This window comes from Aphidius gifuensis, linkage group LG1, assembly GCF_014905175.1.
Source record: "Aphidius gifuensis isolate YNYX2018 linkage group LG1, ASM1490517v1, whole genome shotgun sequence".
Lineage (NCBI taxonomy): Eukaryota > Metazoa > Arthropoda > Insecta > Hymenoptera > Braconidae > Aphidius > Aphidius gifuensis.
The window spans coordinates 8,262,091-8,274,217 of NC_057788.1; the positions used below are offsets into that span (position 1 = coordinate 8,262,091).

At 26.8% G+C, this 12,127-nt stretch overlaps 1 protein-coding gene across 3 annotated transcripts in view; it reads right to left on the reverse strand.

Annotated features, from left to right (window-relative positions):
- The window catches only part of LOC122847579 (transcription factor Sox-2-like), a 207,752-nt gene that overhangs the window by 93,230 nt on the left and 102,395 nt on the right, over positions 1–12,127 (reverse strand). For all 3 annotated transcript variants that reach the window (XR_006373385.1, XR_006373383.1, XR_006373384.1), the window contains one exon: positions 6,341–6,381. The gene's annotated coding sequence lies outside the window, so the exon portion shown is untranslated. The remainder of the gene's footprint in view (positions 1–6,340; positions 6,382–12,127) is intronic.

Consider the following 12,127-nt stretch of genomic DNA (forward strand, 5'->3'; position numbering starts at 1 on the left):
CAATAGTGACCAACGGATATCCGGTCAAGTCACGAGCTTGCAGCCATTCCTGGCTGAAGTTACTATCAGCCATTTGAAAGTCAAACTCTCTCTCATCTTTTATTATATATATACAACAACTCAACTGCGAAGCAATGTATAAATTTTGCATCTTTCTTCAACGAGTTATAGATACCTGATGGCAAACATTTACTAACAACTGACGGAACATCATGTGGATAGCCGCATGATATTAGATATCTCGAGAAAACTCTGAATGTCCTGCTGCTTTTTCCATTCGATATCATCAGGGAAATGTTGACTTCCGTGGTTTTCATGTTTAAATATCACATCGAAATTTATTTTTTATTTTTTTATTCATTTTTTTTGCATAGCCAATGACACAACTTGCATCATTGATAATGATAACTTAATATGTATATTTTATTTTTAATTTTCATGATGATTTTTTGAATTTTTATAAATGTCATTTAAAATAAATTCTTATTCAATATGATTATTTGAAGATTCACACTGTACTTCAATCTCATCAAAGTCAAATTCAACATGTAGATATTCACTTTTAGATTGGGGGATAGAATTTCAATTTCGCCTATCTATAAAACCCCCTTTTGCAGACATACCAAAAATCGTATACACGAACCCTAGATTTTTAGGACAAGATTTTGTATTTGATACGAGTTGAAGAGAAGAGAATATGATAAAAAGAAATGGGGAAAGTTTAGGGAAAAAAAAAAGAGAGACAACATGTATATAAAATCATGTTTATACACTGAGAAAAAAAAATAACAATTTTTACTATGCTAGCAGGGTAATCGTCGTAAAATCGAATGATATATAAAATTATTGTAGATTATATAAATTATGCAGCATTGTGAAAATGATATGCCAGTAGTATTTATTGGTATAACAAATATTGATAGATACAATTATTACAGTTTTATTCAAATAAAATACTGACGATAAATTGCTGAACACTCATTACTGCAGCAGTAAAATTCAAGGTAATCTTCTGTTCGATAATTATCGTGACTTTTGTTAGTTATTGTGAGAGAGATTTGTAGAAAGTCTAATGTGGTATACATAATATTGAATTAATCCAAGTGAATAAAAAGTGCAGTTATCTAAGAATCTACGACTTAATTTAAGTACATTTACTGCTAATTATTTATAGATATCACTAGTGAAATGGAAGTGTGAACATAATGCAGTTTTCATTTGTTTATCGTGAATTTGATAGCAGTGATGATCTCTTTTATATTATAAACAATATTTTAATGGAAACATCCACACAATATTATTTTATAACAAAAATTATTAGCCGTATTTTCAAATGCACCGAGCTGTTAATAAGAAAAATTTTGTCGTGAAACATTTAGATTTGAATAAAATATATAATTATGTTAACATATATAACACAAACACCAAATACAGAATTTATTGATTGATATATACATTAAATAAAAATTTTATTTTGAGTATCATTTAATTATTAATTTCATTTATTTTTAAGCAATATTTAAAAAGATAATATATTTGAATTTTATTAATTCAAATAATAAAATTGTTGGTAATACATCAAACTTTACTTATGACACTATATAGTATAGTTAAAATTACTGTGCTTGGCATGGTAATTTTTGTCCAGAAATATAAAATTAAATGGCACGAAGTAAAAATTATTGTTCCCATTGTAATATATGTTAAACTTACAAAATAGCCTTTATCAGTAATATTTGATTTTAGTTGTAAAAATTGTTATTTTTTTTTCTCATTGTAGTGTGTGAATGTATATGCAGTAGCAGTTACAGAGAGCTGTCACTCAAAATACCTCTCGCGAAAAAAGGACTTTGATATGAGAGAGAGAGAGTGGGAGAAGGGCACCCTATGCAGACTTGGTAATTGAATTTCACGAGCTGGTTAGCCGAATCAACTAACCAACCAACCAGCCCCTCGTAATTTTTTTTTTTTTCTCACTTATTTTATCCCTGTTTGGCACATTTGAATCTTGATTTGAATTGGGATTAACTTTTACATTATATTTTCTTAAAAATAACGTATTTGTTATTTCAAAAAAAACAATTTAAAAACAAAAAAATAATCTCATTGAATTGCGAATGTTATTTTTTTTTTTTTTTATAAATATTTATTATTTATCAAGATTAATGATGAGCAATTAATGATAAGGGTAAAATAAAGGGTGAATTTTTATTTACCATCTTTTTAAAAACAGTATATATTAATAATAATTATTCTCTTGAATTTAATAAACTGCTGCACTTATTTTTCATACAACACTTTCAGTAAGTTTTATTAAATTCAAAAAAAAGCTCACCCTTATTTTACGTAAATAAATTTTTCATTTTTACTATTTTTTGAATCAAATAAATTAATGATATGATTTTTCAAAAAAATTAATTTAACTTATCAAATTATTTTTCTATATTAAAAATATGAAAAATCTATTCATTCATTCAATTTATTAAAATATTTATATATTTTTTATTATTTCCATCAAATGACTTGAAGGAAAAAAAAAATATATATATTGTATGATGATATCCGACAAACCATCGTTTGTATTTTTGCAATTTTGCATACTCGGTATTCACCTGGATGATACTTGAAGTCACAATTGCGAATAGAAGAAATATGCATATAAATTTCATTTTTTTTTTCGGGTAGAATAAGAAATAAAAAAGTATTTATAATGAAAAGAAGTAAGAGAAAAAAAAAAAAAGTGTATATAAAGAGAGCGAGAGAAAATGAATAAAAAGTGAAAGGCCTTCTACTAGTCTCATGGTCGAGTTTGATGGTACTTGAATATATATATTATAATATTATATATATATAGTATACATATATGAGTGGGCCTCTTAGAAACGACGAGCACTTATTCGCTCGCTTGCTTGCCAATCCAAATGAATTGGATAATTTGATCAGCTCGTTGCTGGCCCTTTGTTGCCTCCTGGGAACATTGAATGGACCGGTAGACCATCATCTCGTGACCTCTCCCGCCCCTCTAAGACATGTATATATGTATATACATTTATCATGTACATATTGTATATATATAATGTATATCTCAGGCTCACCGACCGCTGCATATTATATACATTATTATAAAATACTCATTGTCGTATATATCAAACATCAACAGATGAATATCATAGCTACCAACCGATATAAAAATATAACCGAGTGTTTCCTGTCGTTTTTTTTTTTTTTTCAACACCAAGTATAACTACTTCAACTACCTCATTATTACACTGAATTTATACCATTAAAATTATTCAATAATAAAATATATTAATTTTTTTTTTTTTCAATTTTAATTTTAATATATTCATGACAATTGCAATATGACAAATGAAAAATAAATAATAATAATCATTTTTAATTTTAAAAATATTTTACTGCGATTATTATTATTGCTGTATTATTTTTTTTTTTTTATTATTTATAAAAACAAAATTATTATACTAGTACCCTGTGGCGAGATTTTCAATTTATCCACATTTTTTGTAATTTCTTTTTGCCTCTGTGTATATAAGTTTAGGTATATTTATATATATATTTTTTTTATACAAGAAATTTTTCGTCGGTTTTTCTTATCGCCCGAGGAAGTCATAAGATTGTGCTTCTCACACCGCAACAACACCCTTCCCTAACTGTCGTTGACGGATTCATTAAAAAGAAGAAAAACCGTTTACAGGCAAGACATATAGCCTGAGCTTGGCTGTCCAAAAATATATATAAAATATAAAAAATAATAAAAATAAAAAATAGAATATAATATTAAAATATAAAATTTAAATATTATTGTTATTGTTTTTATATAAACTATAATATCTATTTTCAAAAAAAAAAACTACTCAATTTAATTTTGAAATTTAATTTTTTCATTGTTATTTAAACAACATAAAAAAAAGAAAAATAAGAGCAAAATTTTAAGCAAAAAAAAGACACATTTTTACACGTTTAAAGCTGATGATTTTTTTTTTTTTGGCAATTACGCTTTTTTACGTTTAATGCGACAATATAGTTTTATATATTCATGTTGAATTGTTGATGTGATGTTGGCATGTATAATGTAACTCAGGGCCAGCGGCCATGTTGTCTCTTTCGTTGAACATATATGTATAATAATTTTTTTTTTTATTTTTGATGGAAGAGGTGGACGAAAGGCGCGTAGAAATAAAACATGTAAAAAAGAGGGGAATGATTAATTACGAGGGAGTGACGAGTGAAGAGACGAGCAACTCTGAATGGTTGGTACAGTAATAATAATGACAAGAATAAGAGGTGCTGAGAAAAATATAGTTGAAAGACGCAAGACCATTGAGAATGTATAAAATTCACCTTGAAAAAAAATGGGGCCTGATGAACCACGTCGATGAGAAATTAAACACTCTAAGAATAATTCTTCTTCTGACATTTTTCTGCCACGTGAGCTTTTATTTATCTATTTTTTTTTTAATATATTTTTTTAAATTTTTCTTCTCCCTATTTAAATTTTTTTTACCCCTTTTTTCACCCCCTCTCCCCCTCAAACAACTGTCCTCTACTCCACTTTACTTTATCTTACTTCTTTCAATGTCTATATACATTTTTCTTTTTTTTCCTGTCAACCATTCTTCCACTCGGCTGACGATTTGTCTTTTTTTTTTCATTTTTTTTTCTTCAACGTAACTCTCCTGACTAAAATTTTTTAATAACCCTGATGGAGTCTTTCCGTTTATTTTCATCGTTTCACGTTTTTTTCAATTTGTTTTTTTTTTTTTTTTATTAACGTTCTTTATTTTTTTATTTTTGATTGTATGTGCGCGCGGGTTTTTCATATTTTTTTTTACCCTCTATTATTATTTTTATTTTCTTTCTTTGATATTTATATCTCAGAGAGATAAAAAATGAAGAATTGCGAATATATGAAACTCACGTGCGAGGGATCAAGGATTCTTTTGCGATATTCAGAGAACGAATTGGGCGAAAGAGTGGAAAGTGGTATGAGTTTTAGAAAAAATAAAATAAAAGTATATATAAATATGCAAAAATTTAGTAAAAAGAATCACGTACAAGTTGAGTAAAAATTTTAAGTGAGAAATTTTTTTTTTAAGGCATACATTGGCGGGACGTAATATTGCACTGGTCGAGCGATAATATGTTTATGATTGTCGGCATGACTATATTTGCCTTGTATTTCAACGCTTCTCAACAAATCTCGTTTCATGCACATCTAAAACATTTGACATAAAATAATTGCCACAGTTAAAATTACTTTGGTAACAAGTATAACATACTCATTAAACTTTCACATAATTAAATAATGAAAAAAAAATATTGTAGTATGTTCAAATGTTATGTATAATATTTTAAAAATATAATATAAAATTTCATTCTCATATTAATATATGAAAAATAATATTAACAATAATTTTAATAATTGTAAAAAATTTTAAATTAAATTCATAATTAATTTTTATAATTTTATTTAGTGATTAGTAAATCCTTGTCTTTTTCTTTGTCATTTAAATTTTATAATTTAATTAACATGATATTTGGTGTATATAATGTAAGTAAATTAATAAAAAAAAAAAATAAAATTTAAAGATTAATCGATAAAACCACCAGTCAACCGAGCAAAGATCAAATCAAAAAAAGCATACGAGGGAGAGCTACTAGTATAGATCGGTTTCACTAATCCTATCTGGTCACGATAACAGAAAAAATTCAATCCCCCTGATTTACCAACTGAAAGAATCATACTTTTATCAAATAGAAATCTTTTTTATACAGCTGATACTGATGACAACTCAAAAACGAAAAAATACTAAACCGATGGGCACGTGTATGTCAACAATTTTTTTTTTTTTTTGCTTCTTTATGTATTATATCTATGATTTATCATTTAATTCAACTTGTAAAAAATTTATTAAAAGATTTTTAAATATGATTATAAAAAAAAAATAAATTTTATTATATTATTAACTTTTAAATTATTTTATAAATGTTAAATTATAAATATGTAATTATTATTTTATACTGTACTAGTTTACTTTGATTTTGCCGCCCTTGGGAGGAAAGCGGGGGGCTGGCTGAGAGATCTCAATATTTTTTTATAAACTCAAAGTGTTATATGTAAAATATATCTAGAATATAATTGACGTGACATAAAATACAACCACATAATAAATATATTACAAAACTTTATATTTGTATATTATTATGCTTGTTTGTACTATTTAAAAAATTTCTTGTAATTTTATGGAAATTAAAATATAATCATGCATAAAATGTTAATTAAAAGATATATATTTTAATTTTATACATATTCACTTACAATTTTTAATGATAGGACTCTATGTATGATGGCTTCATGATCTGCAACAAAATAAAAAAATAAAAAAAAATTTAATTCATTATTCAAAAATCATTATATACTTTTTAAAACAAATTTAAAATTCAATTATCGCTTAAAAATAACATTAATACTTATAGTGTATATTTTTTTTTATCACGTCAGTTATTTTTATTTTTTTTCTTATGTAATCTGTGCTTGCCTTGTCTGCTTGAAATATCAATCTCAACGTTTCATTCTTTGCACAGGGTTCGTGCCAAGAGAGGGAGAGACAAGAGGGTAGAGGGTAAAAGGGCACCCTCTAGATTTTACGGTGCTCGTTTTTCTCATAGCCCCCCATGGTCGTCTGGTCTGGCTCATCAAAGATGCAACAGCAATCAGTGGAAGCTAGTCAACGAGGTTTTTACGTACATACCAGGCCTCTAAACTCTGTCTACATGAAACTGGAGAGTCAGTATGACGCGTTTTTTTTTTTTTTCATTTTTTACCCGTGTAAACCCAAGGGATTTTAGTTGTGTGTACATTGTGCGCGGGAGCTCTGGGTTTCTTTGAATCCTTTAATCGAGCGACGACGTAAAACATTGCACGAGGGACACACGTCTCTTAATATCAATATATACCCAAGTCCCTGAAGACACACGAGAAGGCTCTGCAAGTCAACGACTTCGATTAAATGATAAAGAAGAAAAAAAAAAAAGTAAAACAGAGAAAAAATATAAATTAAAATGAATATAAAAAAAAAAAAAAAATTCAAGATGTAGGTGAAAGAAAAAAAAGGGTAAATGAGAAAAAAAAAAGGGCGAGATTAATTGCTCGCAGCAGGATATTTTATTTTTTTATTTTTGTTTTAATTTTTTTCTTCTTCTTTTTCATGTTTTGATAACTCTGTTTGATATATATTATTATTATTAATACATAATGAAAAAAAGGTATTAGAGAAAATTGCAAATTGTGTGTAATATTAAAATGTCTCTTAAAGTTTATGTATAGATGATGGAAACCTTATGGTGTTATCATGTGACAAAGCAACCCCTAAAGAAGCTTTATATTATCAAAAATATCGCGGGGACGGGTCTTTCTCGTTCGATGAGATCAAAGTGTTTTATTGGAAACCTGGTGAGACTCAACGGGTGGTGATTTATGCGAAAAATGTAATATTCTCGTTGATCCTTGGACACATACAAAAAAAAATATAAATAAAAGAAAAAAAAAAAAATACTTTTCTATGGTATGCTGAATAATTATCACTCAGAGATTATACCATTTGGAATGTTAAAATTTCAATTCAAATCCAAAATTAAAAAAAATTTATATACATCAATCAAAAATATATTAAAATAAAATAAAAAAATACAACATAAGATATTTTCAATTAAAAAAAAAAACTACTACATGTAAAAATGTGTAATTAATTTTTTTTTATTCAACTATTTATGTAGGAAAAAAAAATGTAATAATATATCTTATTTTAAAAATGAATAATAATGAAATTGGTTATCATATACATTCAGGATATAGAGTTGAATTGGGGCTTGAGTATTACCAGCAGTCGAGCGTGTAATATGCCATTTGCGATGGACTTGTTGGATGAAAGAGTAAATGAGTTATAACGATTTATACTGGGAATGATAAAATGAGATGAGAACATATGAGAGAACAGGATAAAGGACTGGTATATACATACGTATATATATTGAGATTGTACAGGTTTGTGAGGGTGGTACAAGGGGAGAGGGGTGTGCTACAGTAAATTCGGGTGCAAGCCGGATCATCGTTGACACAAAGCGGCCGTAATCCGTTTATCTTCTTCATGGACCACTCTTCATGTCCACGTGTTACGTGTCGTTCAATTCAACACCACCCACTCACCCCACCTCATCCGCTTTAATGTTTTTATAAAAAAAAATATATAGAATTTAAAAAAAAAACACTACTTATATTTAATAGTATATAAATTTATACGAATTATATTTATATGTGATTAATTTTTTGGAAAAATATATATTTGTTTTTTAATTAAATTTATTTCTTTGATAGTTTTATTAATAAAAATATATATTTTTTTTTTTTGTAAATATAAAACACAAGGGTTTAATGAATTGTATGCAATGCAATTTAGGTTTTGGTGAATGTCTGATCACACAGTGTATTAAGTACTTGTGTTGTGTATTTTTATTAAAAGCAACGGGATGTTTTTATTGTCCAGAGATAAGTATCATGTTGAAATAAACAATGATGAATATATAAAAGAGCTATTTTAAATTTTATGTGTCATTCTTTTAATTTGATAATTTTATTTTTCAAAATTATCTTATTATTTGAACAATTTAAGGCATTTTAAAAATTTTTTTGGATTGATATTATAACAGAGCAATTTTACTCCACTTGTAGTTAGTGATATTACAAAAATTTCTAAAAATTATAAAGCTCCAATGAATTGAAAAATTGAAATTCAGGCAATCTTCTTATTGACAAAGAAAATATTTGGAAAATAATAATCGAGCACTTTTAAGTAACAGATAAATTGATTTATCAGTATAACAAAATAAAAAATAAAGTATTATCAAAATTACAATCAATGTATAATATTGTTACTTAATTATAAATGTTACTAAATTCTTTCCAAAGAATAAACTACTTCGAAAGAAAAAAAAAAACTTTTTTAAAAATTTTTATTCTTATATTGTCTTGATGATCTATATATCATTCTCATATAGCTATAAGTATTTGTCACTGAAATATATCATGTCATTGTAAAAAAATTTTTCTCATACCAAGAATAACTAGGGTGCTTGACGCACTGCTTAAATACGTCCAGTGCTTTACAAAAGACTCCCTCATATATTACGCTTATTAATGCTTTTCTCGTCATCTATTTCTTCTTTCTCTTTGTCATCATCATTATACAGACATTCTTGTTTCTTACTTGTGTTTTCTGTCTTGGCATATACATGATACTAATCTATGCAATAGCATCTATATATTTGAGCATCAACTAACATACCAAGTACTATTTTTATTTATCTATATTTTTTTAGAATAAAATATAAAAATTATTATTTATACTGTCATCCTTGAAATTATTGAGGCAATATTCAAGAAGGGTGAAAATTATACTAATAATACTTTTCTCACTTGAGGGGAGATTATAGTTTGTACTTAATAATTAATCATATTATAAAAAAAAAAATAAAATGAAAAAACAAATTCATCACATCAACAGTGAAAAATGACTTGAGATTTACCACACACATACACACCCACACTTTTATACGTGTGCTTTTTTTTATTTTTTGTGTTCAATTTTTCTATACACACTGCTGCCCCCAAACGATATTATCTTGAAGCTTTGTTTGGGACCTGTTAAAAAACCATTCATCCCAAAAAATTTTGTACACTCTCTTAACTGATTTATTTTATTTTTTTTTTCGGCGACTATTTACACCTTGCTTAAAATTTTTTTTTTTCAAGCTTATTTATATTATTATTATTTTCTTTTATTTTCAAGTAATTAGTCGGGATATATTTATTTTTAATTTAATACAAATGTTGGGGAAAGCTTTTATCCAATTTACGTCTCAACAACTTGATCCCAAATAAATATTTTTGACTTTAATAATAAATTTATTTTTTTGTTGTTTTAATTATTCAATTTTCTTGGATGGGCTTTGTTTATTTTTATTGTTTCTATTGTTTTATTTATTATTGAATTTTTTTGAATAATAATTGGGTATTGGACGGATTGGGATAAAAAAAAATAATAGTAATAATAATGTGTAATGACGTTTTAACTGGTTAACCATGTACTAGTCCACAAATATTAATTTATTTTTTGTTTTTTTAATTTTTTGTTTACCAGAGCTTTTCAGCTATTTAAGCAGTTGAATTTTGTGTTTTTTTTTTATTTATAAAATGTATAGGTACCCAATATAATCCATGGTCTTTATTCGCCTGCATATGTTTATTATTTTCAATTTTTAATGCACAAAATGCATGTGGAAATATAGATATACATAGCAAGCTGTCTGCATATAAATATTCATATATGAACACTTGTAATCCGTACCATAAAAGTACGAAATAATAATTATATATAAATTCATGTTTGGGGTCTAATAATAATATGAAAAATTTAACATTGAAAAATTTTATTTTCCGCATGCAAATGGTGCTTCTTTTTGAATTATAAAATTCTACGAAAAGAAAAAATAACCAAAAGATGCGAAACCACTCGAGCATGAGCTCTTTTTTTTTTATATTCTTTCGCGTTGAGGGATTTTGCTAATAAGGCGACGACGATGAAAGAAGAGAAGGCCGCCAACTAGTAAGGGGGATGAAAAAAAAGAAGGTCCTTTAAGCTCTCCTTCTACTCTTTCCGATATATATATTTTTATTTTTTCTTTTCTGTATCTTTGTACCTTCTTTACGGATTGAATACGTCTGTATATACCGATTATCGATTTATCTGCTCGACGTCCCGTATGCACAAGAGAGCCGCTAAAAAAAAAATATACGCGATGATGGACAACTCAGATTGACGAATATATGCGCGCGGTAAAAAGATGAAAAAAAATACATAAAAAACTTGGAAAAAAAAAAAGGTAAGAAAAATAAAACTTAAAAAATATATAAGTGTTTGACAATGTGTGGCGTTTTTTTTTTCTTTTTTACCACCGACAACTTTTCTTGCTACAGTAAAAAAAAAGAAAATCTAATCTTGACTTAAATCTGTAAATTAAATCTTAGATAATGATAATTTTTTTTTTCTATCGGATTTGGTATAATATTTAGATGAATATAGCTTATGTATATATATTTTTTTATTTAAAAAATGTATTAAATTTTTCATAAAAACTATTAATCTTGAAATAAAAAAAAAACTGTGTAGTATGATAATTTTTTTTGTTGAATGCATACCATATAACCCAGGCTAACAGTACGAGCATAGTAATTTTTATAAAATATTTTTCATCAGATATCATAAGATGCTGTTGAGAAAAAAAATATTAAAATTCATCATACACTCAAATCGGTATGTCGTACTTCTTCACATGTCCTATCGATTGGCAAATATATATATTAAAAAATATTGAATTACTGAGACTCGTCTTTTAATTTATAAATAAATTTAAAAAAGCAAGATGAAAAAAAAAAATCAAATAAACTAAAAATACAAATAAACACACATGAAATAATGCAAGAATAAAAAGCAAAAAGGTTGTTCAAAGCTGTTTAATAGTGAAAGAAAGTAGAAACAGCAAAAAAAAAAAAGTAGAATAAAGTTGAAGGGGTCAGACGTCTGAGACACCAAAAAGTGTGTAACATGTGGATATATGTTATATAAAAGATTGGCTCCCAAGAGCGAACCAATCATCTGCGCGTCTCTTTGTCTTTCCAGATTGGTTGACGCATTGTTTTAAGGGAGGCCCGACGCATGCGCTCCGACATGCGTGGGAGGAACGTATATAGCCGCAAGACTGCCCATGAGGCCGCATTACCTTCATCTCATATATTTTTTTTTGAACATTAATTTTTTAATTTTTTACATCATTAGATATGGATTGCTATTTATTTCCTGAACAAAAATTTTTAATAAATGACCACATGTGAAAGATGATAAAATGATCAAGCAATGTACGGATGAAATAAAAAAAATATAGTTTTTCAAATTTCTGATAAATTTAGTAAGGTTATGATTGTGTAAATATATATTTTATTCTCCCGCGTTGGTTGACATCGATGAATATATAGAAGCCCTACTATTTCGTA